The sequence below is a fragment of the Pseudophryne corroboree genome, chromosome 7 (genome assembly GCF_028390025.1).
Source record: "Pseudophryne corroboree isolate aPseCor3 chromosome 7, aPseCor3.hap2, whole genome shotgun sequence".
Taxonomy (NCBI): Eukaryota; Metazoa; Chordata; class Amphibia; order Anura; family Myobatrachidae; genus Pseudophryne; species Pseudophryne corroboree.
In genome coordinates this window covers 198,956,683-198,983,736 of record NC_086450.1, presented here as the reverse complement: position 1 = coordinate 198,983,736, position 27,054 = coordinate 198,956,683, and the positions used below count along the sequence as shown (strand labels likewise).

At 46.1% G+C, this 27,054-nt stretch overlaps 1 protein-coding gene across 10 annotated transcripts in view; it reads right to left on the bottom strand.

Annotated features, from left to right (window-relative positions):
- TNS1 (tensin 1) overlaps positions 1 to 27,054 on the bottom strand; it is a 937,838-nt gene that overhangs the window by 291,095 nt on the left and 619,689 nt on the right. The window lies entirely within an intron of this gene.

The window sequence follows — 27,054 nt, the reverse complement described above, 5'->3', positions numbered from 1 at the left end:
CTCTGTTTTACCCTGTTTCTGTAGTGCAGTGCAGGGGAGAGACCTGGGAGCCGTCCTGACCAGCGGAGCTGTGAGAGGAAATGGCGCCGTGTGCTGAGGAGATAGGCCCCGCCCCTTTTCCGGCGGGCTCGTCTCCCGCTATTTTGAGAAATCAGGCAGGGGTTAAATATCTCCATATAGCCTCTAGGGCTATATGTGAGGTATTTTTAGCCTTTATAGGTACTCATTTTGCCTCCCAGGGCGCCCCCCTCCCAGCGCCCTGCACCCTCAGTGACTGCCGTGTGAAGTGTGCTGAGAGGAAAATGGCGCACAGCTGCAGTGCTGTGCGCTACCTTTAGAAGACTGCAGGAGTCTTCAGCCGCCGATTCTGGACCTCTTCTGTCTTCAGCATCTGCAAGGGGGCCGGCGGCGCGGCTCCGGTGACCATCCAGGCTGTACCTGTGATCGTCCCTCTGGAGCTTGATGTCCAGTAGCCAAGAAGCCAATCCATCCTGCACGCAGGTGAGTTGACTCCTTCTCCCCTCAGTCCCTCGCTGCAGTGATCCTGTTGCCAGCAGGAATCACTGTAACATAAAAAACCTAGCTAAACTTTCTCTAAGCAGCTCTTTAGGAGAGCCACCTAGATTGCACCCTTCTCGGCCGGGCACAAAAATCTAACTGGAGTCTGGAGGAGGGTCATAGGGGGAGGAGCCAGTGCACACCACCTGATCGGAAAGCTTTACTTTTTGTGCCCTGTCTCCTGCGGAGCCGCTATTCCCCATGGTCCTTTCAGGAACCCCAGCATCCACTAGGACGATAGAGAAAGAGAAATATAAACTGACTGCACAGAACCGAACATGGGCCAATACTGACGTGCGTCATTGTAGCAACCCATAAGTTGTGTATAGAAAATATGTTCAAATGTAACTAACTTTATTTAAATAATACATAAAAACTGGCAAGTGCAGACTAAAAAATGACAGGTTTACAAATGCCTGTCCAGGATGAATAGTGACACCCACACACCAGAGCATCACACAGGATGAGGATTGCTCCCTTGAGAAGAAAAGGTATCAGATTTTACTAAATCTTGCTTTCCTGATATATAACCGCAATTCATTTCACGTCGAGAAATGCCTCAGGCAGTGTTGCTGCCATGTTCAGTCCTGACTGAGGTCCGAGGGTCGTACATCATCCTGTGCAGGAAGTAATATCTTCACATTCAGTAATTAGGTATATTGAAATATGAAATAGAAGCCTCAGACTATAATCTAGACACACAAAGGTCAATTGTATTCGCCCACCCCTGTACATTCCACCAGAAAAAGCACAAATCAGGAGAGAACAGGACAAGTTCTAACACTGGAGATCTTGGGTAATAAACTATTAATAAGAACACAACACTAAATCATTAGGTCCTTTTCCCTTTCCATATTACTGCATCAGCAGTGGATCATTACGATTGAATGTGGGACTAGTTCTACTGTATGTTGGGGAGTCTCTAAAGTACACAATATTACTGCAGAGTAAATGACACAAGAAAAACTAATCCCAACCAGTCAGATATTTAAAAAATCACACATTCCCACAGCATCACGTCAAAAAAATAGATTTGTTAATTCAAGTTAGATTCCCTTACTCACAGGCACAGACGTTCTTATACACTATTGCTGCAGTTGTGTCAAATAAACCCTTTTCGGCGCGCCAGGTGCTGTGCACCTCTGCTTGTGACAAGAATCTTTTTCGCATCTTTGCCAGAAAATGCATCTTAAGGTGGGTACACGCTAGGCGATGTGCTCTATGAGCGACGTCCCCTAGTGTGTTCCCTTCCTTGCCGTGGCAGTCGCCAGCAGTGCATACACACTGAGCGATATGACAACCATATCGCTCAGAGGCGTCATGCCGCGGCCGGGAATGTAGTTTTTGGACGATAGGCATAATTGAGCTGCATGGACGGCCGATAGCGAGGGTCGTTAATGACCCGTGGGGCCACGCATTGCTCTGCAGCGGCATACACACTGGCCAATATAGTAAACAACATCGCTCAGGAAGGGCAAAAAGAGCGATGTCCTTTACTATTATCGCCTAGTGTGTATGCACCTTTAGTTGCAATGTGATGCAACTAGAGCTGGGTACACACTGGGCGATATATCGCCACTTCAGGTGAGACCAATATGTCTATAAACAACGTCGTTCACAAACATACTGCACTGTCTGTGCAGCACAGTCAATGGCCGATATATCTGTGCATCTGGCTGTGTGTGCAGGCAGTCAGATGACCATCCACACATTTGATGAAGGGTCTGATGTCACAGCTTGGCAAGCAAATACAAATGCCCATCCAACTGGGTGTCCTGACCAACACATCGAGCAGCCAATCTGTAAGTGTGTATACTTGCCTGAATTGGCCATTGTGACGGTGGACCCACAGATATGTCTGTCGGCATGGGCGAATTTAGGGGTCAGGCCATACCTAAGCACAACATTATCAGTCGCCCCCCATCATGTCCCTGCCTGCTCCCTTCATGTTGGGGTCTCCCAACTGCCAAAGCAGCACCAACCTCACCCCCCACCATCCCCACCACAATTTACTGACCACTGCCCCCTCCTCACCAGTCACATAATAAAAAGTTGTAATGACAAAAAAAAATAAAAAAAGTAAATCATCTGGCCAGTAGCCTAGTAGGGCACTCAGGCAAGTGTGCATGCTGTGCCACCCCCCACAGCAGGTGTCACCCCCAGGCACGTGCCTAGTGGGAAATCCAGCACTGTCTGGTGTGCACCCCGTCTAAGATGCCCCAGAGACGGCAATGATTAATATGATATGCAACACTTGTGCATCTGTGTGTGATATACCTGGTCTTGTCATTTCTAGGTTTAGGGACTATTGCATAATGAGTTGACACCGTCTCTAATTCTGTCTGCGCTCTTATGATCCTGCTCCAATGCCCTGGCTACTCTTCGTGTTCTATGCTCCACCCACCTGAAAGGCTCATCTGACTATTTTCCATAGTGGTAAAAACCATTATGACTGTACACGATAGTATACATTAACAAGTAGCAATAAAGAAAATGCCTGAGGGGAGCCAGAGGTGCAGACACAGATGCACATGCAGTGAGGGGATCTGTCACCTGCACATTTATATTCAGCAATTCTTGATTTATTATTCACTTTCAGTTGTTCATAAAAATAATAAAAACGCTTCACAAGCCAAATTTACAGATACATAAAATGACTTGGAGAAGCAGGCAGGATGCTTTTTGTAGGGTTTCTCTATACAGACTAAATAAGTTGGATCTACTATAGCTGACAGGAGTATATTAAACATCCTATAGAAATGGATTAGGCCTGATTCCTGTAACAAACAGTTATTAAAAAGTGTCCCATTTTCACTGTAACATTACAGTAAATAATAGTTATCTGCAAAGTGTGAGATATCGGGCGGCTGACTCAACTAGTCACGAAAACACAATAAAATAAATCACATTACAGACATTTTCTGTGCCCCAAATTGATCTAGAACCTTTTAGTTTGGCGAGAAAACGCTTGCTTAGTAACATTTTATCACCGCTAAAAAAAATAAACCTTTTAAGAACCTCAAATATTTTGCTTAAGGCAATGAATCACCTTCTATTATTCTGTTATTTCCCACCTTTCAGCGTTCAACTTCTGAGTGCTGTTCCCACTTTTTCATGCACGTCCCCCTAGCCACACACTGTATAATTACCATGCATGTGCTGCGATAGGCGTTTTCTAATTGAATTGCAAGGGCCGTGGGAGTGTGCATGCTAAAAATAAGTAACGCATTAATTCCCCTTTCACACATGCTGCCGGGAATTTGCTGCGTCTAGTAAGCCGGCAAATCCTCGGTTCTCAGCCCAACTCTGGTCCCGGAAAGTTTGCTTTCACACACAGCAAAATCCCGGGTTGATGCGCATTCATGTGCAATGACCCAGGATTTTGCTGCTAGTCGACCAGCAGTAAAATAAAAGATAAATATGGTTATAATGAATTCAATCCCACCCCCAATGTAGTATATACAGTTGGCATTTAAAATGTTGAGAAGAGAATACAGACATGTTGTAATGTCAACATTAACCATGTCAACATTCACAATATGGGCGTGGGGGGGGGGGCGATTCATTTGTTTTCCACTGCAGCTATCACTAGGCGGCGCAATAGAGCAATTCAATTGTTTTTCCGTTTAGACGCCTGTTAGTTGCAGGGGATACATTTCCTCTCACAGCCGCCTGAGGTGCGAAAAGAAATGTGTACAAAGTCCATGGTTTGGACGCCCTAACCACTGCTTTTGGGAGTGTTAATATTTCTATCTATAACACGAATGCTAATTGAAATGTTGACATTACGACAATGTCAACATTTCCTTTGTCGACATTATGTCAACATTTTACCACATCATAACTGTTGACATTCTGAATGTCAACATTCTGATTAGATACATAGGGTAAGATTCAATAGTCATGGTTTTTAACCACAGGCTGATTGGTCTGCCAGGGCTATTCAATTACAGCCCGTGGCAGCCCATTAAAGCTTGCTGGCTACACTTATTGCAGATTTCAGTTCAAGCCTGAGGAGAGATTGAACAGAAATCCATAGCAAGTGCCCTGATCACAGGTGCCACAAACATATTAACACATATAATGTGGGTACTTTTCCCAGAACCTATGGGTTAACGTAAAATTTTCTGCACAAGAAAAAGGGGCTATAATTGAACAGCCTCAGACGAAAAAGCCAGAGCTAACCTCCCTTTTTCCCACGCAGTAAATTACCGTAACTAATTGAATCGCCATAATGACTGTATACCTGAGACATCAGTAATGGTATGCTACTGGTATGGTATGCTAGAAAATGAGACGCTGAGATTTCTATAGAAATCCTGTGTCTTTTGCACGCACCTCCAGAGCAAGTCTGATTTTTCATAAAATCTGTATTCTTCAAATCAGTGGGACCTGCTCTGGCACCCTTGTGACTCCACCCATCCCCCACCGGACTAATTAAGTAATTGGTAGTTTCCAATTAACTTCATTAGTATGTAATCACTCACCTTCCGAAGCAGTGTCTTCTTCCTCCACCCGGTCTCCTGCAGACCCGGTCTCCTGCAGACCCGGTCTCCTGCAGCATCGATGAGTGTAATGTGTGTGAGTGTATATGCGTGTAGGCGAGTGTGACCCCTCAATGTGTGTGTACTCCCCTCCTGGAGGCAGCAGCAGGGAGAACTACATCTCCCAGCAACTTTTTCCCCTGTGCAAAGATAGAGGGTTTTTCAAGGTAAAAACCCTGTGTGCATTTTTTTTTATTGGATACTGTGGGTATCAGGAGCGCACATTCCCCCTGTAATCCAAAACTGGGTGCGAGGTCCGCAAGATTGTTGTTTTTTTTGTGGTCAAACCTCGCGCCAACCCGAATTCCCCCATTGGTGTTTTATACATTGTGCCTTTTAAAAGACTGTGAGCTATGCCTGTTTGCTATATGTAAAATATACAAATTTGAACTGCGTATGCCCGCAAATAAAAAAACACTTACGTCTATGCCCATATGATATCCAACACTGGTGTCTCCATATGTTTCAAGAGAAAGAAGAGGGAGGAGGGAAAGGGCGTATAAATGAAGTCTGAGTACTAAAAGGTCATGTTTGCAAAACTGCGAACTGAGGCGCATATACGCCTATCAGTAATTGAATCACTGTCAGCTGCCAGAGGGCCGATGTAAATGCACTGATGGATTGCAGATGCAAATCTGAAGCTGTTTCTTTCATTGATCGTGAATATATAATATAATATTTTCTGGCCATATTTTAACATTCATTTTTCAGCTACATTCATTATTAATGAGAAGGAAGATTATACCTGATAAGACACAAAGTGATTACTGTATTGGAAAGTTTGTAGGCCGGAAAGCAAAAAGAATAGCAAGACGAGAGATTACACAATAGTTACACAATATGAAGTCTACCGTATTATCAAAGATGTAAATGAAAGTGCCACTTGAATGCTGCCAGGTTTGATAACACATTACAGCAGTGGTTCCCAAACTGTGTGCCGTGGCTCCCTGGGGTGCCTCGGGACACTTGCAGGGGTGCCTTGGATTGGTGGTCCAGGACCAATACAAATTATTTATGATTAATGTAATAGGCAAAACCAGTGCTGGTGACTGTCAATCATAGAATATGTGGACAAACAGAAGCATATCCTGTCTTTCACCACACAACTGACCCTAAGGATGACCATTAAACACAATTTACTTAATTGAATATTTCTTTCTAAATTTCTCAATCAGAAAATTTGGCCTAGGGGTGCCGTGAATTTTTTTTTTTATACTCTTGGGCGCCGTGATTCAAAAATGTTTGAGAACCACTGCATTACAGAGAATTACCACTACGTGCCTGTAAGTGACCCTCTAGGATATAACTGCAGCGTGATTGATGACCGCTTTCTCTGCTCTTTTCTGTCCCGCCTCCATCTATTTGTTGTTTAGTTTCAGATTGCTTCCTTTCCTAGCTAATGGACCCAGGGGAACTCGCCCATCCACACTGACCTATCTCAAGGCTGCTGCTCATCACATTCATTCTGCAAAATTTTAATAATTAATGTTACTTTTCAACAATTGGACTGATGTTACTTATTTTGTGCAGATGAGAAAAAAGACCACTTGTTACTTTCCATAGAAGAACCACCTGTAGGTAACCTATACATTCTTCTTCTGCAAATGAAAGCCATGCACTGTACAATATATTGTATCAAGCATTACTATGCACATACCTTTGTACTTGTATTTTATTATACAATGTTAAAAAGCATCTAAAACTAAGGCAAAAACTAATTCCCTAAAGCTTCCGTGACTAGGGCCATTCCCATACATTTACCATATCCCCACTTCGACCACTGTAAAGTATGTATTATCATCATCTTTTATTTATAATGCGTCACTAGGGTTCTGTAGCACCATAGAAAGGACATGTATGTATATATCCATTATCTATAGACTGACAGACAAGTACATGTATAAGGCTTTGTACCAATAGGTGTTTTTTTCCGGTATCTACAATGTGTTATACTAAAATAAGTTTTATGCTACTGCCAATGGACCAAAGGCTAAGGGCCGTATTTAAGTAGCTGTGGTAATTTACACAGAGGGGAAAAGTGTGGGAGCCTTGGCCTTTAAAGCCTTGGGCTATTCAATTTGAGCCCCTTTACCTTTCGTACTAATTACCGAGTGCTGCACGCTAACCCCTAGAATCCGGGATAAGTTTCCAGGCCTATGCATTAACAGGTCTGTGGCATGCGCTATCAGGGCAGTTAACGTGGATTTGGTTGAGCCTCCTCATGTTAAATCCATGTTAACTGCAGTCTGATTGCGGGTCTAACTGAATAGCCCCGTGGGATGAATAAGCGCGCCATAATTAACCACGGCTAATCAAATCCAGTCCCATGGGTAATTAATCCCATTGGGCAAATGTAAATGTAGTAAGATGTGAGCACTCCAGGAGACAGAAAGGTGGATGCAATGCTACGCTGCTTTAGCGTTGTCTAACACCTGTATCTAATGCCTACTGAGTGCCCACCAATCACAGTGAGTGCATACAGATACTGAAGTTCATGATATATAACATAGTGCATTGACATTAATGCTTGAACAACTCTGCAAAAAGCACCATGGGTGTCTGGAAGTCACTTCTTATTTGTATAATCTCCTAATTTACCCGGTAAGTGAATGCCTTACTAGGCAGCTTTGTTCTACCGAGCGCCCGTGTCTTTTTTATTTTTCATTTTATACCCGGTAAGTTAATGCCTTATTTCTATTTGTAACTATAAGAGATTTTTATTTTTTTTAACGAAAAACACCCCTGTTTTACGGGACACAAGACAGGCACTTGTTCCACCTCTAACTGCTCAGCAGAGAATGGGTTAACCAGTAGCATTCTTGCTAGATTTGCTGTCTTGTTGTACATTCCCAGAGACTTACATTTCCCTAATATTGTTTGTAATGATAAAACACTACCATTTAAGGCCTCCTGTCCTGAAGGAATAGCCCGAGTGTGCTGGCAGCTAGCCACAGACACTGGGGGCCTGGAATGTTTTAGCAGCAACCTATGAGCAGGCTTTAAAAAGAAGCAGCCATTGGCAAGGCAATGCAACGTCTCTGGGCGCTAGATGGAAGGCACCAAAACCTCTCTGAGCCCCTGCTGCTACGCTGCATTTCTGATCTGTATATACAGATTTCAGGGAAGTTACTTATTATTGCTACAACCCAGCTGCGTGTCCACATTGTCTGAAATACATACACTGGCTTCTCATACTGTACCATGGACGTGCAGCTGAAATGTGCTGCATATATTAAATATGCTTTGCTGAAAACTTTAGAGAAGTCTTTAAAAAAAAAAAAACTGTGATTCAGAGTTGCACGCAAGATTTCTAGCAGCTGCGCATGTGTCAGAGTTGTACACATCTCACTTCCAACAGAATGAGCATAACTGAGAGCTAGCATTTAAAGCAGCTTAGTGTTCTGAGAGAATGTTGTGGAAAAGTCCCAGCATGGTCTACTATCTGAGGCTGTAGGTTCCATGCAAATTGGTATATAGAACGGAGGGATGTCTCTCATATTAATTTTAGCCAAATTAATTTAATCCTATGTTAGGGGCTAATTCTTACTGTGTACGCGGATTCAAATGGCGAGTATTTGCATACAACACATGAGCAGATGCAGATTTATGGAACTTGGCTGGATCTGGGCAGCGACAATGCAATCGCATGGAACGGCTCTGACTCGTGGGAGTGTCATGGGCATAAATTAAAAGCTCCATGCGATTATGAGTTGTGCATGTCGGGAAGGGATGCCATTTGTGATGGCTCTCTTGCAGAAGCATGGACAAGCATTGGCCAAAAGGTAGTAAACCTGGGTTCCACAATTGACAACAAATGCAGCCTCTTTGTGTGCAACTCAGAATCAGCCCCTAAAGCTAGGTACACACCTATATATTTATAGGGTCAATCACCGAATGTCAGCCTAATAATTGTATAAGCCTGTATGCAGGAACATTAGCTACTAAACAGCTTAAAATGCTCCTGTAAAAGCTCGGTTCAGAAGAGCAGTTTAATATTTAAGTGCCCGACCTAGAAATAGCTCAATGTGTATGGGGTAGACACTGATCAGACAATCCTTTCAAGGATCGGAGCGTTTATCTGATGTGCCAAGTGATCACCATTATACGTATCCAGCTTTAGTCACAGATCCAGTTACCAGTAGGCTGGAAAACTTTCATGCCAATCACTAGAGTCCGGTTACATGATTACCCAAGCTGGGCACCATTGTGATGATCATACTGAGAAATAAGATTATTCGTAGTCTAGTCTGTTTTTTTCTAAAACTATTTATACATCTATTAGATTATATAGATATGTACAGTATTTATACTGTAGATTCAAGGTGAAATGGAGTTTCACAACAAAATGGCAATGTGCAGTGATCAACATTCAAAAGGTGTTTAGAGAGAGGTAATTAGACAGCTTAGTGCAACTCAGAGGAAGTGCCATAATTTTCTATTTTCTGATGTATCCTTCTAGCCATCTACTATATCTACTTACATGCCATTCTGCATGTAAGTCTGTGGCAATATGATAGACTGAAGGCTTTTCCAGAGGTATACGGAATTTCCTATGAAACATGCGAAGATCAGGGTATTCTCTGCCCCATGGCTCAGTGATGCCTCTGGTTCCTAATGACGTGATAGGCTACATTATCACAATATCAGTTCAGCCCACAGAATGCCTCCACTGTGTAGGTGACAGGTGCACTTTAAGAGCTCCCATAATTATATCCCTTCCAGTAAAGGAGGTCCATAATAACGATGCAAGAGTGGCTTTCACTAATGAGCCCTGGAGGGATGGAAACAAGACTTGCATTATCTTTCAGTATCCGTATGTGCACTTTTCCAATAAAAATAGCCACAAACCAGGGCCGGCTCCAGGCATGTTCGACTAGAGCGGCCGCGCGGGGCGCCACTCTTACAGGGCGCCGCACGCTGCGGCCGCCATTTTCCTGCCTGGAGCCAGCCTCTGTGTGTCCGACTCCTGGCCGCTTGTGTGCGCGCTATGCAGCGCGCTGTGCGGCGCCGGCGTCTGACGTTGGACGCCGGCGCCGCGCAGCGTGCATAGCGCGCACACAGTTTTGTTCCTCCGTCCGCGGCCCGCCCACAGCAGTATTCCCGGCTCCCAGCAGCACCGCAGTGTCAGTGACAGACAGGTAAGTTAAAATCTGTCTGGCACTGTGTGGGGCCGTTTATTTTTCTGGCACTGTGGAGGCATTATTTTTCTGGCACTGTGGGGGCATATCTGCACTGTGGGGGCATTATTTTTCTGGCACTGTGGGGGCATTGTTTTTCTGGCACTGTGGGGGCATATCTGCACTGTGGGGGCATTATTTTTCTGCCACTGTGGGGGCATATCTGCACTGTGGGGGCATTATGTTTCTGGCACTGTGGGGGCATTATTTTTCTGGCACTGTGGGGGCATATCTGCACTGTGTGGGCATTATTTTTCTGGCACTGTGGGGGCATTATTTTTCTGGCACTGTGGGGGCATATCTGCACTGTGGGCATTATTTTTCTGGCACTGTGGGGGCATATCTGCACTGTGGGGGCATTATTTTTCTGGCACTGTGGGGGCATATCTGCACTGTGGGGGCATTATTTTTCTGGCACTGTGGGGGCATATCTGCACTGTGGGGGCATTATTTTTCTGGCACTGTGGGGGCATATCTGCACTGTGGGGGCATTATTTTTCTGGCACTGTGGGGGCATATCTGCACTGTGGGGGCATTATTTTTCTGGCACTGTGGGGGCATATCTGCACTGTGGGGGCATTTATGTTTCTGGCACTGGGGGCATTTATGTATCTGGCACTGTGAGGGCATATCTGCACTGTGGGGGCTTTTGTGTTTTGTGGCACGGCGGGCATTTATTTATCTGGCACTGTGGGGGCATTTATGTTTTGTGGCACTGGGGGCATTTATGTATCTGGCAGTTATGTATCTGGCACTGTGGGGTCATTGATGCATCTGGCACTGTGGGGGCACTTATGTATCTGGCATTGTGTGGTCATTTATGTATCTGGCATTGTGGGGGCATTTATGTATCTGGCACTGGGGGCATATCTGCACTGTGTGGCCATTTATGTATCTGGCACTACTGGGGGGCATGTCACGTGTAGCTGGCACTGCTGGGGGGTATGTCACGTGTAGCTGGCATTGCTGGGGGGCATGTCACGTGTAGCTGGCACTGCTGGGGGGCATATCATGTAGTGCATCTACTAGGCGTCTGTGGCTAGGCAATGTGTCTATCGTGCGCTGCCTGGCGCAAAGTGTCTATCGTGCGCTGCCTGGCGCAAAGTGTCTATCGTGCTCTGCCTGGCGCAAAGTGTCTATCGTGCTCTGCCTGGCGCAAAGTGTCTAACGTGCTCTGCCTGGCGCAAAGTGTATAGGAGGTTCTACCTGGTGCAATGTGTATTAGCTGCACTACTATGTGGTGTAATGCGAATTGCCACTACTCTGTGGTCATGCACCTTCCCCACGAAGCAACGGCCCTAAATTTTTGCTGCGCGCCTTCGGCGCGCACTGTCCCTGCTTCAGCATGTGGGTGGAGGAGCACCAAGCATTACAGTATGTACATCATTTTGCCCTCCTTACTTAAAAATGTGCCCTCCTTGTGATCAGCACCCTGCCCTAAAACGTGAACACTATCATGTGTAGCTGGCACTGCTGGGGGTCTATTGTGTGTAGCTGGCACTGTTGAGGGGCATGTCATGTGTAGCTGGCACTGCTGCGGGGCATGTCATGTGTAGCTGGCACTGCTGCGGGGCATGTCATGTGTAGCTGGCACTGCTGCGGGGCATGTCATGTGTTGCTGGCACTGCTGCGGGGCATGTCATGTGTAGCTGGCACTACACTGGAGACATTGTGTGTAAGGAACACTACTGTGGCTGTTCTGCATAAGGCTGCTAATTGTGTGCATAGAGGGGGTGTGAAAAAATATATTTATTTATAGTTTAATAATATGAAGTTACGAGGCCACACCCACTTTCCCAGGAGGCCACGCCCACTTTTCCCGAAGCGCGCGCATAGGGGTTAGGGGGCGCTTTTACATTTTCTCGCACAGGGTGCTAGTAGGCCTGGAGCCGGCCCTGCCACAAACAATGAACACACATTACAACCCTGCAACACAGATTACATCTGTACAGTAAAACTGGGAAAAAAAAAAAAACACTTGTCTTTTTTCACATACAATAAAATACTGACCTACAGTAAAAAGCACCACAGATTTGCATCATTCAGCTACACATGGGCTGAAACCACTTATTGCATGTAATAGTTACTAACAACAGATTTCTTAACATAAGGAAGACGACATTAAGAATATTTTCCTTAAAGCATCAATATATACTCCATTGTGTAGCCAATACTTGTATTAACTGGGAGCTGTCATGGTGTTCTCACTGACATGATGTTGCTTATGGGCCCTACACACTAAATGAGAACACTGAAAGATAATAACTATCTCGTTCATTAATGAACAAGATATCTTTCATATCTTTCAGTGTGTAGGCACCAGCGAGGTGGTGCCGGCACGTTCAAACATGCAAGCCAATATGGACTCTCTTGTCCACATTAGCATGTGGGCTATGGAGATGGTCGACAGGGGGGCGGAAAGAAACTTCACTCCCCCCGTCAGCCCCCACCCCGGCTGTCGGGTACCTTGGCAAGTATGTACTGTAGGGCCTATTAGATTATAGACACAACCATACGTTACATATAGACACAACCATACATTACATACACAAGATAAAGGAAACAACTAAATATAAACATACTGCAGCTGAAAGTTCCATAATGCAACAGTACCCAGGTAGTATACTATATTATTATTATTATTATTATTATTATTACTACTACCAGCCTGTCAAAATGAAGGAACAACATAACAGTAATGTCAGTGCCGGCGGCCCTGCGTGCCGGAAAGTATCAACACTTGAATTGCATGGTCGGCCGCCATCTAGTGGCTTCCAGTGCAAAACACTAATTCCTCCCACAGAGGAGAGGATCAGCATTCGCCTTTTATTATATAGGATTGGTGTTATCCTTTATTCATATGGCGCCACAAAGGTTCCGCAGTGTATACCAAAGTACATAAACAAATAAGCAAAACAAGAAAACAGTTATTACAGCACAAGACAATGTAGGACAAGTACATAGACATTGCTGCATCAGCTGACATGACACTAAAATAAACATCAGGGCGACAGAAACTGAGGGTTAGGTGCTGTCGTAGGGAGTATATAATAAATGATTTCCAACACTATGGGGCAAATACAGAGTAGGAAGTAAATTTATTGGATCCTGCTCCAAATGTGTGTCCACAGAGAAAATGTGGATATTGGCCTGTATGCAGATATGTGCGCATCTCCAGATATTACCACACGTAAATGTAATCATCCCAATTGTTCCCTTGCACTATACCCCCAACGGTTATAATTTTGGTGAAAATATCACTTTTCAGGCACTGTGCTGCCGCTGCACTCAGTGGTTACTCGTGGGGGGATAACTCTCTCTGGGGGAGATGTACTAAGCCTGAAAAGTGATAAATATCACAGTGATAAAGTACCAGCCAATCGGCTCGTAACTGTCATTTTTCAAACACAGCCTGTGACATGACAGTTAGAGGCGATTGGCTGGTGCTTTATCACAGTGATATTTATCACTTTTCAGGCTTAGTACATCTCCCCCTCTCTATGCAGTGCAGTGGATGAATAGATGATGCATCTAAACAGTGCGGAGAGCCCCGGAGCAACACAGCAGCTCGGGGCTCAGAGGGAGTGGAGTCCACAGTTGCTTGAACACCCCACACCCTATGTGAGAACAATATCTTACAAATCCAATTCTGCCTCTTCGGTCCTGAGGTCGCAAGCTTACAATCTATAGGGAAATAGGCACTGATACACAAGGATATCTATTGCATAACTGTCCACCAGATTGCAAAGGTTCTTGGTGGGCTGCATGATAAGGTCACACAGCATTGATGGACTGTACAGTGGGGATGTAATTGGTCAGGAAAGCTTATGAAGGTTATGTGAGCAGTTCCGGAAATGAATAAGCTTGCCCGAAGAAGTGAGTTTCTAGGGAACGCTTAAAGGTTTGGAGACTAGAGATTAGTCTTATTGTGCGTGGCAGGGCATTCCACAGAGTGGGTGCAGCCCGAAGAAAGTCCAGTAATCATGAATGGGAGAAAGTAATGAGTGTGGATGAGAGATGTAGATCTTAAGAGCGAAGAGGTCGGGTAGGGAGACATTTTGAGATGAGTGAAGTGATGTATGTTGGTGTAGTTTGGTTAATGGCCTTGTGTGGGAGTAAAAGTATTTTAGATTGAATACAGTAGAATACAGGTAACCAATGGAGGGACTGACAGAGCAGATTTGCAGACGATGAATGTCTAGCGAGAAAGATTAGCCCCGCAGCTGCATTCAGAATGGTTTGTAGTGATGAGAGGTTTTTTTTGGTAAGACCAGTAAGCAGACTATTGCAATAATCAATGCAGGAGACAATGAGAGCATGGATTAGACCTTTTGCACTGTCTTGTGTATGTATTCATCCCTGTTTTATATACTTTTCTAAGCAAATCAAATGTCATATCACTAAGCAGATATAAGGCCACGGACCAGCAAAACTGAATCATCAGATATGAAGCTAATCTACAGTAAGAATTTTGAAGAAGAAAAAGTTTTCCATTAATCTTACCAATTTTTCAAGCTTTTCCCTATACGTGGGGCATGTAATAGCAAGACTACTAGCAATACAGCCTTTTCTGTCTCCAAAAAAACCATACAGAAGTCACAAGGGTATCACCTGTGTAATTACCACACTCCTGTCCAGCAAATTAGATGTAGTCTGAAATACAGTATGCCTGGTGATGAAGATATTAACTAGACAATAGTATCCTTTACGGACGTATATATTCTCAGCAGCGATGCACAAGTTTTACTGAATGTGTAATTGTATATATACACACACATTTAATTCAATCATGTAGTGCATTTTAAAGTCGCACCCATGGTTTCCTCTGTGAAGAGAAGAGAAAGTTGTCACTGTGCATCACCTGTCCTGTCTGTCCGCACCTGGGCGCATCACTCTGTGTCCAGTCTCTCTCAGACAGTCTGCGAGCGGAACTATGCAGTTCAGGGACACGGTCGTTAGGGCGACACAGCTTAGGTCGACATGTTCATTAGGTCGACGTGCACTAGGTCGACATGGTCATTAGGTCGACAGGTCAAAAGGTCGACATGAGTTTTTCACCTTTTTTTAATTTTTTGGACTTTTTCATACTTGACGGTCCACGTGGACTACAATTGGGAACGGTAACCGGGGCGAGCGAAGCGAGGCACCTTTCGCGAGCCATGCAAGGGGACACGGTGCACTAATTCCCCGTCACTTTACGAAGAAAACTACACCAAAAAAAGTCCAAAAATCCACGTCGACCTAGTACATGTCGACCTAATGACCCTGTCGACCTAATGCATGTCGACCTTCCATGGTCGACCCAATTACTGTTGACCTAAGTTGAGTCAACCCAACGACCCATACCCGCAGTTCAGATGCTAGAAAGTAAGGGTTCAGCTGAGCAGCATACAATATAGAGAATTCCCAGCCCCTGTGAAACCTGTGATGTGGCAGTGAATAAACAAGTGCTGCAACCACCATTTACATAAACACTGCTCTGTACACAAGCAGAATAAGCCTGTTCACACAGACCTTGCACACTCCTTTGTATACACTCATAAAAATAGGCTCCAATGTAAGGTTAATAGATATAAATCTACCCTTAGGAACTTGTGTCAAGGCACATTTATGTTTTGTAATATAAGCCTGTATGTGTAACAACTATTTATGGGTAACAGGTTTATTTGTACATAAATACCACAAATTATAGGAATCCACTTAATATATAGATATGTATTAGGGATTCTGCTTTGCTTCAATATTTTGACTCTGGTGAATCATGTGGAACCAATGCCTGCCCACATAACAACCTGTAGGGTCTAACTCTATGGAAAGTCATGGATACAATTAATGATGGTTACAGTATCTTGGTCTTGAAAAAAGATGCTAACCTCTCTCCAAGGCTTGATACATCTCCCCCATAATGCACATAATAAATAGGGACCAATCATACAACATTCACCACAACAGAAAAATATTCCATAAATTTACTCAGCAAAATCAAAGCAAGAAAGGCCCGTACCTGCAATGACAGACTACATCACCCTCATCATCCAAAAATTAGGACAGCAGGTTATCAGCCATTTTCTAACATCCCTACTGATAATATATAGAATACAAGGAATGTTCTGGGCACCTACTCAGAAAGAGAATTAGACAATGGGGTAAATTTACTAAGATTCGTATTTTCCCGTTTCAGGTCAAAGTTCAATCACGAATGACATCGAAAGTGTAAAACTGCAACTTTTTGAATTGATTACGACTAATTTACTAAGCTGTCGTATTCGGGTTTTTCTTTTGTTCCGATGTCGATGTCATTCGTGGTTTTTTTTCTATTTTTACGGCAGTGATTAGCAAAACACTGCCGACTTTTTTACAATGAATCTCGGCCGGATCTGTGTGATCCGTGCTGGGGTTCATTTTTTTTGTTTTTTTTAAATTAAACACTGTCAAATATTTAAAAAAAAATTGCGTGGGGTCCCCCCTCCTAAGCATAACCAGCCTCGGGCTCTTTGAGCCGATCCTGGTTGCCGAAATATGGGGAAAAAAATGACAGGGGTTCCCCCATATTTAAGCAACCAGCATCGGGCTCTGCGCCTGGTCCTGGTTCCAAAAATACGGGGGACAAAAAGAGTAGGGGTCCCCCGTATTTTTAAAACCAGCACCGGGCTCCACTAGCTGGACAGATAATGCCACAGCCGGGGGTCACTTTTATATAGTGCCCTGCGGCCGTGGCATCAAAAATCCAACTAGTCACCCCTGGCAGGGGTACCCTGGGGGAGTGGGGACACCTTCAATCAAGGGGTCCCCCCCCCCAGCCACCCAAGGGCCAGGGGTGAAGCCCGAGGCTGTCCCCCCCCATCCAATGGGCTGCGGATGGGGGGGCTGATAGCCTTTGTTGTAAAAGAAAAGATATTGTTTTTAGTAGCAGTACTACAAGTCCCAGCAAGCCTCCCCCGCATGCTGGTACTTGGAGAACCACAAGTACCAGCATGCGGCGGAAAAACGGGCCCGCTGGTACCTGTAGTACTACTACTAAAAAAATACCCAAAAAAACACAAGACACACACACCGTGAAAGTATAATTTTATTACATACATACACACATACGTACATACTTACCTTATGTTCCCACGCAGGTCGGTCCTCTTCTCCAGTAGAATCCAAGGGGTACCTGTTGAAGAAATTATACTCACGAGATCCAGGGGTCCAGGGTCCTCGGGGAATCCAGGTGTAATCCACGTACTTGAAAAAAATAACAAAACGGACACCCGAGCCACGCACTAAAAGGGGACCCATGTTTGCACATGGATCCCCTTTTCCCGACTGCCAGAAACCCACTCTGACTGATGTCTAAGTGGGTTTCTTCAGCCAATCAGGGAGTGCCACGTTGTAGCACTCTCCTGATCGGCTGTGTGCTCCTGTACTGAGTGACAGGCGGCACACGGCAGTGTTACAATGTAGCGCCTATGCGCTCCATTGTAACCAATGCTGGGAACTTTCTGCCCTGCGGTTGACCTAAAGTGACGTCACCGCTGAGCAGAAAGTTCCCAGCATTGGTTACAATGGAGCGCATAGGCGCTACATTGTAACACTGCCGTGTGCCGCCTGTCACTCAGTACAGGAGCACACAGCCGATCAGGAGAGTGCTACAACGTGGCACTCCCTGATTGGCTGAAGAAACCCATTTAGACATCAGTCAGAGTGGGTTTCTGGCAGTCGGGAAAAGGGGATCCATGTGCAAACATGGGTCCCCTTTTAGTGCGTGGCTCGGGTGTCCGTTTTGTTATTTTTTTCAAGTACGTGGATTACACCTGGATTCCCCGAGGACCCTGGACCCCTGGATCTCGTGAGTATAATTTCTTCAACAGGTACCCCTTGGATTCTACTGGAGAAGAGGACCGACCTGCGTGGGAACATAAGGTAAGTATGTATGTATGTATGTGTGTATGTATGTAATAAAAATATACTTTCACGGTGTGTGTCTTGTGTTTTTTTGGGTATTTTTTTAGTAGTAGTACTACAGGTACCAGCGGGCCCGTTTTTCCGCCGCATGCTGGTACTTGTGGTTCTCCAAGTACCAGCATGCGGGGGAGGCTTGCTGGGACTTGTAGTACTGCTACTAAAAACAATATCTTTTCTTTTACAACAAAGGCTATCAGCCCCCCCATCCGCAGCCCATTGGATGGGGGGGGACAGCCTCGGGCTTCACCCCTGGCCCATGGGTGGCTGGGGGGGGGGGACCCCTTGATTGAAGGGGTCCCCACTCCCCCAGGGTACCCCGGCCAGGGGTGACTAGTTGGATTTTTGATGCCACGGCCGCAGGGCACTATATAAAAGTGACCCCCGGCTGTGGCATTAGCTGTCCAGCTAGTGGAGCCCGGTGCTGGTTTTAAAAATACGGGGGACCCCTACTCTTTTTGTCCCCCGTATTTTTGGAACCAGGACCAGGCGCAGAGCCCGATGCTGGTTGCTTAAATATGGGGGAACCCCTGTCAATTTTTTCACCATATTTCTGCAACCAGGATCGGCTCAAAGAGCCCGAGGCTGGTTATGCTTAGGAGGGGGGACCCCACGCAATTTTTTTTGAAAAAATAAGCACTTTCCCACCCCTTCCCACTGATATACATGCACGGATCTCATGGATCCGTGCATGCCTATCCAATCACGAATAAAAAAAAAAGGTCTGTTTTTTTTTAGCACTTTTTTACGAGTTGTAATTTTTCACGGCAGTGTTTGTTTTTTTTTTGCTTTGCACTTCTTAGTAAATGACCGAGATTCATACTTAAACAGCCGCGTTTTGACCGATGGTGTATTCATTCGTGATTTTTTTCCTAGGACTTCAAAATATTACGAATGCCCTCATCACTGCCGTGATTATTGCTTAGTAAATTACCGAGATGACACTTTGATGAAAAAACGGCATCTCGGTCAAAATCGGGAGCTTAGTAAATTTACCCCAATGTGCCTAAAACCTGCCAATTTCCCAACAAAATCACTTATGGTCTAATATACGGACGCACATTTTTTGGGGGCATAAATTATGCTTTCTCTGACGTCCTAGTGGATGCTGGGAACTCCGTAAGGACCATGGGGAATAGCGGGCTCCGAAGGAGACTGGGCACTCTAAGAAAGAATTAGGACTACCTGGTGTGCACTGGCTCCTCCCTCTATGCCCCTCCTCCAGACCTCAGTTAGAATCTGTGCCCGGCTCGAGCTGGTTGCACACTAGGGGCTCTCCTGAGCTTCTAGTAAAGAAAGTATTTATTAGGTTTTTTATTTTCAGTGAGATCTGCTGGCAACAGACTCACTGCAACGAGGGACTTAGGGGAGAGAAGCGAACCTACCTGCTTGCAGCTAGCTTGGGCTTCTAGGCTACTGGACACCATTATCTCCAGAGGGATCGAACACAGGCCCAGCCTCGGTCGTCCGGTCCCGGAGCCGCGCCGCCGTCCCCCTTGCAGAGCCAGAAGCATGAAGATCTTCACGGAAATCGGCGGCTGAAGACTCCGGTCTTCATTAAGGTAGCGCACAGCACTGCAGCTGTGCGCCATTGCTCCCTGTGCACACCACATACTCCGGTCACTGATGGGTGCAGGGCGCTTGGGGGGGGCGCCCTGGGCTGCAATTAGAGTACCTTAAAGTGGCTAATCACACATAATATAGCCTAAGAAGCTATATATGTGTAAAATACCCCTGCCACATTATTATTATAAAAGCAGGAGAAGTCCGCCGAAAAAGGGGCGGGGCTATCTCCCTCAGCACACTGGCGCCATTTCCTCTCACAGCTCCGCTGGAAGGACGCTCCCCAAGCTCTCCCCTGCAGTTTCCAGGCTCAATAGGGTAAAAAAGAGAGGAGGGGCACTAAATGTAGGCGCAAATACTATATATATAGCGGCTATAGGGTAAATCACTTGTGTAGTGTAACTCCCTGCATTATATAGCGCTGTGGTGTGTGCTGGCATACTCTCTCTCTGTCTCCCCAAAGGACTTTGTGGGGTCCTGTCCTCAGTCAGAGCATTCCCTGTGTGTGTGCGGTGTGTCGGTACGGCTGTGTCGACATGTTTGATGAGGAGGCTTATGTGGAGGCGGAGCAGGTGCCGATAAATGTGATGTCACCCCCTGCGGGGTCGACACCTGAGTGGATGGATATGTGGAAGAAATTACGCGACAGTGTCAACTCCTTACATAAAAGGTTTGACGACATAGCAGATGTGGGACAGCCGGCTTCTCAGCCCGTGCCTGCCCAGGCGTCTCAAAAGCCATCAGGGGCTCAAAAACGCCCACTACCTCAGATGGCTGACACAGATGTCGACACGGATACTGACTCCAGTGTCGACGACGATGAGACTAGTGTACATTCCAACAGAGCCACCCGTTACATGATTACGGCAATGAAAAATGTGTTGCACATTTCTGACATTAACCCAGGTACCACAAAAAAGGGTATTATGTTTGGGGAGAAAAAGCAACCAGTGGTTTTTCCCCCATCTGATGAGTTGAATGAAGTGTGTGAAGAAGCGTGGGCTTCCCCCGATAAGAAATTAGTGATTTCTAAAAAGTTGCTAATGGCGTACCCTTTCCCGCCAGAGGACAGGATACGTTGGGAGACATCCCCTAGGGTGGATAAAGCGCTCACACGCTTGTCAAAGAAGGTGGCACTACCGTCTCAGGATACGGCCGCCTTAAAGGAGCCTGCGGATAGAAAGCGGGAGGCTATCCTGAAGTCTGTATATACACACTCAGGTATTATACTGAGACCGGCTATTGCTTCAGCATGGATGTGCAGTGCTGCTGCTGCGTGGTTAGATTCCCTGTCTGATAACATTGATACCCTCGACAGGGACACTATATTGCTAACCATAGAGCATATTAAAGACGCAGTCTTATACATGAGAGATGCACAGAGGGATATTTGCCGGCTGGCATCTAGAATTAATGCAATGTCCATTTCTACCAGGAGAGGATTGTGGACTCGACAGTGGACAGGTGATGCAGATTCTAAAAGGCACATGGAGGTTTTGCCTTACAAAGGTGAGGAATTGTTTGGGGACGGTCTCTCGGACCTCGTTTCCACAGCAACAGCTGGGAAGTCGACATTTTTACCCCATGTTCCCTCACAGCCAAAGAAAGCACCGTATTATTAGGTACAGTCCTTTCAGCCCCAGAAAGGCAAGCGGGTTAAAGGCGCGTCCTTTCTGCCCAGAGGCAGAGGTAGAGGGAAAAAGCTGCACCATACAGCCACTTCCCAAGAACAAAAGTCCTCTCCCGCTTCCTCTAAGTCCACCGCATGACGCTGGGGCTCCACAGGCGGAGCCAGGTGCGGTGGGGGCCCGTCTCCGGAACTTCAGCGGCCAGTGGGCTCGCTCACGGGTGGATCCCTGGATTCTACAAGTGGTATCTCAGGGGTACAAGCTGGAATTCGAGACGTCTCCCCCTCGCCGTTTCCTCAAATCAGCCTTGCCAACAGCTCCCCCAGACAGGGAGGCAGTGCTGGAGGCGATTCACAAGCTGTATTCTCAGCAGGTGATAATCAAGGTAACCCTCCTTCAACAAGGACGGGGTTACTATTCCACAATGTTTGTAGTACCGAAACCGGACGGTACGGTGAGACCCATTTTAAATTTGAAATCCTTGAACACTTATATAAGAAGGTTCAAGTTCAAAATGGAATCGCTCAGGGCGGTTATTGCAAGCCTGGACGAAGGGGATTACATATTATCACTGGACATCAAGGATGCTTACCTGCATGTCCCCATTTACCCTCCTCACCAGGAGTACCTCAGATTTGTGGTACAGGACTGTCATTACCAATTCCAGACGTTGCCGTTTGGTCTGTCCACGGCACCGAGGGTATTTACCAAGGTAATGGCCGAAATGATGATATTCCTTCGGAAAAAGGGAGTTTTAATTATCCCGTACTTGGACGATCTCCTTATAAAGGCGAGGTCCAGGGAGCAGTTGTTGGTCGGCGTAGCACTATCTCGGGAAGTGCTACAACAGCACGGCTGGATTCTGAATAATCCAAAGTCGCAGCTGGTTTCTACAACGCGTCTACTGTTCCTGGGGATGGTTCTGGACACAGACCAGAAAAAAGTGTTTCTCCCGGAGGAGAAGGCCAAGGAGTTGTCATCTCTAGTCAGAGACCTCCTGAAACCAAAACATGTGTCGGTGCATCACTGCACGCGAGTCCTGGGAAAGATGGTAGCTTCCTACGAAGCAATTCCATTTGGCAGGTTCAATGCAAGGATCTTTCAGTGGGATCTGTTGGACAAGTGGTCCGGATCGCATCTTCAGATGCATCGGCTGATAACCCTGTCTCCAAGGACCAGGGTGTCACTGCTGTGGTGGCTGCAGAGTGCTCATCTTCTAGAGGGCCGCAGATTTGGCATACAGGACTGGGTCCTGGTGACCACGGATGCCAGCCTTCGAGGCTGGGGGGCAGTCACACAGGGAAGAACCTTCCAAGGACTATGGTCAAGCCAGGAGACTTCCCTACACATAAATATTCTGGAACTAAGGGCCATTTACAATGCCCTAAGTCAGGCAAGACCCTGCTTCAACACCAGCCGGTGCTGATCCAGTCAGACAACATCACGGCGGTAGCCCATGTAAACCGACAGGGCGGCACAAGAAGCAGGTTGGCGATGGCAGAAGCCACAAGGATTCTCCGATGGGCGGAAAATCACATGATAGCACTGTCAGCAGTGTTCATTCCGGGAGTGGACAACTGGGAAGCAGACTTCCTCAGCAGACACGACCTCCACCCGGGAGAGTGGGGACTTCATCCAGAAGTCTTCAAAATGATTGTAAACCGTTGGGAAAGGCCACAGGTGGACATGATGGCGTCCCACCTCAACTAAAAACTAAAAAGATATTGCGCCAGGTCAAGGGACCCTCAGGCGATAGCTGTGGACGCTCTAGTGACACCGTGGGTGTACCAGTCGGTTTATGTGTTCCCTCCTCTTCCTCTCATACCCAAGGTACTGAGGATAATAAGAAAAAGAGGAGTAAGAACTATACTCGTGGTTCCGGATTGGCCAAGAAGAGCTTGGTACCCAGAACTTCAAGAAATGATCTCAGAGGACCCATGGCCTCTGCCGCTCAGACAGGACCTGCTGCAGCAGGGGCCCTGTCTGTTCCAAGACTTACCGCGGCTGCGTTTGACGGCATGGCGGTTGAACACTGGATCCTAAAAGAAAAGGGCATTCCGGAGGAAGTCATTCCTACACTGATTAAAGCTAGGAAAGATGTGACCGCAAGACATTATCACCGCATATGGCGGAAATATGTTGCTTGGTGTGAGGCCAGGAAGGCCCCAACGGAGGAATTTCAGCTAGGGGTGACTATGGGCCTAAAATTGGGTTCCATTAAGGTCCAGATTTCGGCTCTGTCGATTTTCTTCCAAAAAGAACTGGCTTCACTGCCTGAAGTTCAGACTTTTGTAAAGGGAGTGCTGCATATTCAGCCCCCTTTTGTGCCCCCAGTGGCACCTTGGGATCTCAACGTGGTGTTGGATTTCCTAAAGTCGCATTGGTTTGAGCCACTTAAAACCGTGGAGATAAAGTACCTCACGTGGAAGGTGGTCATGCTGTTGGCCTTGGCGTCGGCCAGGCGTGTATCAGAATTGGCGGCTTTGTCATGTACAAGCCCTTATCTGATTTTTCATATGGATAGGGCGGAATTGAGGACTCGTTCCCAATTCCTTCCTAAGGTGGTATCAGCTTTTCATGTGAACCAACCTATTGTGGTGCCTGCGGCTACTCAGGACTTGGAGGATTCCAAGTTGCTGGACGTAGTCAGGGCCCTGAAAATATATGTTTCCAGGACGGCTAGAGTCAGAAAAACTGACTCGCTATTTATCCTGTATGCACCCAACAAGCTGGGTGCTCCTGCTTCAAAGCAGACTATTGCTCGCTGGATCTGTAGCACGATTCAACTTGCACATTCGGCGGCTGGACTGCCGCATCCTAAATCTGTAAAAGCCCATTCCACGAGGAAGGTGGGCTCTTCTTGGGCGGCTGCCCGAGGGGTCTCGGCTTTACAACTTTGCCGAGCGGCTACTTGGTCGGGTTCAAACACGTTTGCAAAATTCTACAAGTTTGATACCCTGGCTGAGGAGGACCTTGAATTTGCTCATTCGGTGCTGCAGAGTCATCCGCACTCTCCCGCCCGTTTGGGAGCTTTGGTATAATCCCCATGGTCCTTACGGAGTTCCCAGCATCCACTAGGACGTCAGAGAAAATAAGAATTTACTCACCGGTAATTCTATTTCTCGTAGTCCGTAGTGGATGCTGGGCGCCCATCCCAAGTGCGGATTGTCTGCAATACTTGTATATAGTTATTGCCTAACTAAAGGGTTATTGTTTGGAGCCATCTATTCAAGAGGCTCAGTTGTTGTTCATACTGTTCACTGGGTATAGTATCACGAGTTGTACGGTGTGATTGGTGTGGCTGGTATGAGTCTTACCCGGGATTCCAAATCCTTTCCTTATTGTGTCAGCTCTTCCGGGCACAGTTTCCCTAACTGAGGTCTGGAGGAGGGGCATAGAGGGAGGAGCCAGTGCACACCAGATGTAGTACCTAATCTTTCTTTAAAGAGTGCCCAGTCTCCTGCGGAGCCCGTCTATTCCCCATGGTCCTTACGGAGTACCCAGCATCCACTACGGACTACGAGAAATAGAATTACCGGTGAGTAAATTCTTATTTTTGGGGGGCAATTTAATTGCTGTTTGGGTGTCTGCCACTAGAGGGTGCCAGAAATTCAATTCATATGCTGTTCGGGTGTAAATGCAGCAGGAGCTGACATTTGTAAACACAGCATCCCGAAGGGGTGAGTAGAAATGTTCGAGAAGCGGCCGTTTGTGTGCCCCAACAGGACTTTTTGTGATTTTGGGTATGTCAGAAGTAATGGGCATCGATTGCAGCAACAACTGAACTGATCCGACAGGTGCCAGTTACTTTGATCTCCCCAAAAACCAAAACCATCTGAATCGTCAACTTTGAACTCGCATGCTTCCACCTCTTCACGCCTAGTGGGGCAGAACTGAAGCTGGAAGAACAGTGTAAGCTTTAACAAAGTACAGTAAAGGTGAATGCAAGCAAAAGCATCTCATGAAGACCCCAAAACAGACGTACATGTGCCTGTCAGGAGGCATATCACTTATGGGTGCTAGAACCCTGCTGCAAAATATGCACTATAAGCAGCAGATTCTGATTGGACGGGCTTGTCTCGATCCCCCACACAGATATGATTATTATTGTGGCTGATGGAATTTACTGACATTATTTAACTGATATTTGTATTAGGTTTGCTGCTGGAAAACAGATTTCAGTTTGATTTTTCTCTCTCCAATGGAGCAACTCTGTGTGATGGCAATTACACTCAACAGATCAGTACCAGTTATTTCAGCTGTATGGCACAACAAGCCTATGAATACAAACACAAAACTGGATGGCATAGAACAGGATAGTGCACCTCATCTATCTGTGTTATACCCATTTCACTATGCGTTGGCATTCTTTTTATCATGCCCATAATCTGACACAAAGCGATGGACAGAGATGAGAAAAGACATTGTAACACATTCCCTAGAGATTATAAATCACCTCATCCTAGACATCTGTGCACCTCAACACTCCCCCGTATAACTCTCCAAAGCTGGCAAAATATCCCCATTCCAGGGAACCATAACAAAATATTTCTATATAAGGGCACAGAAACACCAGCTTTAAAATGCACAAACATAGCCCATACTCCCCTCCTCCCTGCGTCTTTGGCCTTGAAGAAAGGGCTGCTTATTCAAAGGTATGGCACGTGCCTAAGAGGGCAGGAATGCTCTCGCTGTCTGAGTGCAAGAATTAACCATGTAAGTGACAGACAGGGGCCAAGGACACTAGTGACCCACCAGCAGTCAGCGAACATTGTGACTTTAATCTTCCAGAATCTTTCAGACATGAAAGCCGTAATGTTTTGCAGTATCATCCTTCAAGGTTTCATCTAAGGAATTAGAGATGATTTCACACTACAATATAGATAACAATTCAGCATAGTTCATAGCCAAATGCGCCTTTCTTCCTGTTTCCATCTTCTTTGTTAACTTTCAAAGCAGGTCTGTGTCCGAAAAGGAGATTTATGGTAGACTTACCATAGTTAAATCTCTTTCTGTGAGGTACACTGGATTCCACAGGGAATAACATCGGGGGTGTAGAGTTGGAACTTGATCCGAGACACCTAAAGCTTTGACTGTTCCCAGGATGCATTGCACCGCCTCCTCTATAGCCACGCCTCCAGGCACTGGAGCTCAGTTACGTTAACCAGTCCAATGCAGAAGCAGGTAAAAGAGACGGTAGATGTTAGTCACATAGAACCACATTCTCACGACAGGAGAAGGGACTAGCGGCTAATGCCATACAAACCCAAAGAAGCTAAGTGCGTCAGGGTAGGCGCCTTGTGGAATCCAGTGTACCTCGCAGAAAGAGATTTAACTATGGTAAGTCTACCATAAATCTCCTTTTCTGCAGCGGGGTACACTGGTATTCAACAGGGAATAACATTGGGGATGTCCTTAAGCAGTTCCTCATGGAAGGGGACGCACTGTAGCGGGCACAAGAACCCAGCGTCCAAAGGAAGCATCCTGGGAGGCGGAAGTATCAAAGGCATAGAACCTGATGAACGTGCTGAGGACCACGTAGCCGCCTTGCACAATAGTTCATCAGACGCATCACAGCATAAGACAGAGTAGAATGGGCTTTGATAGCAGCAGGAGCTGGGAGACCAGCCTGCGCATAGG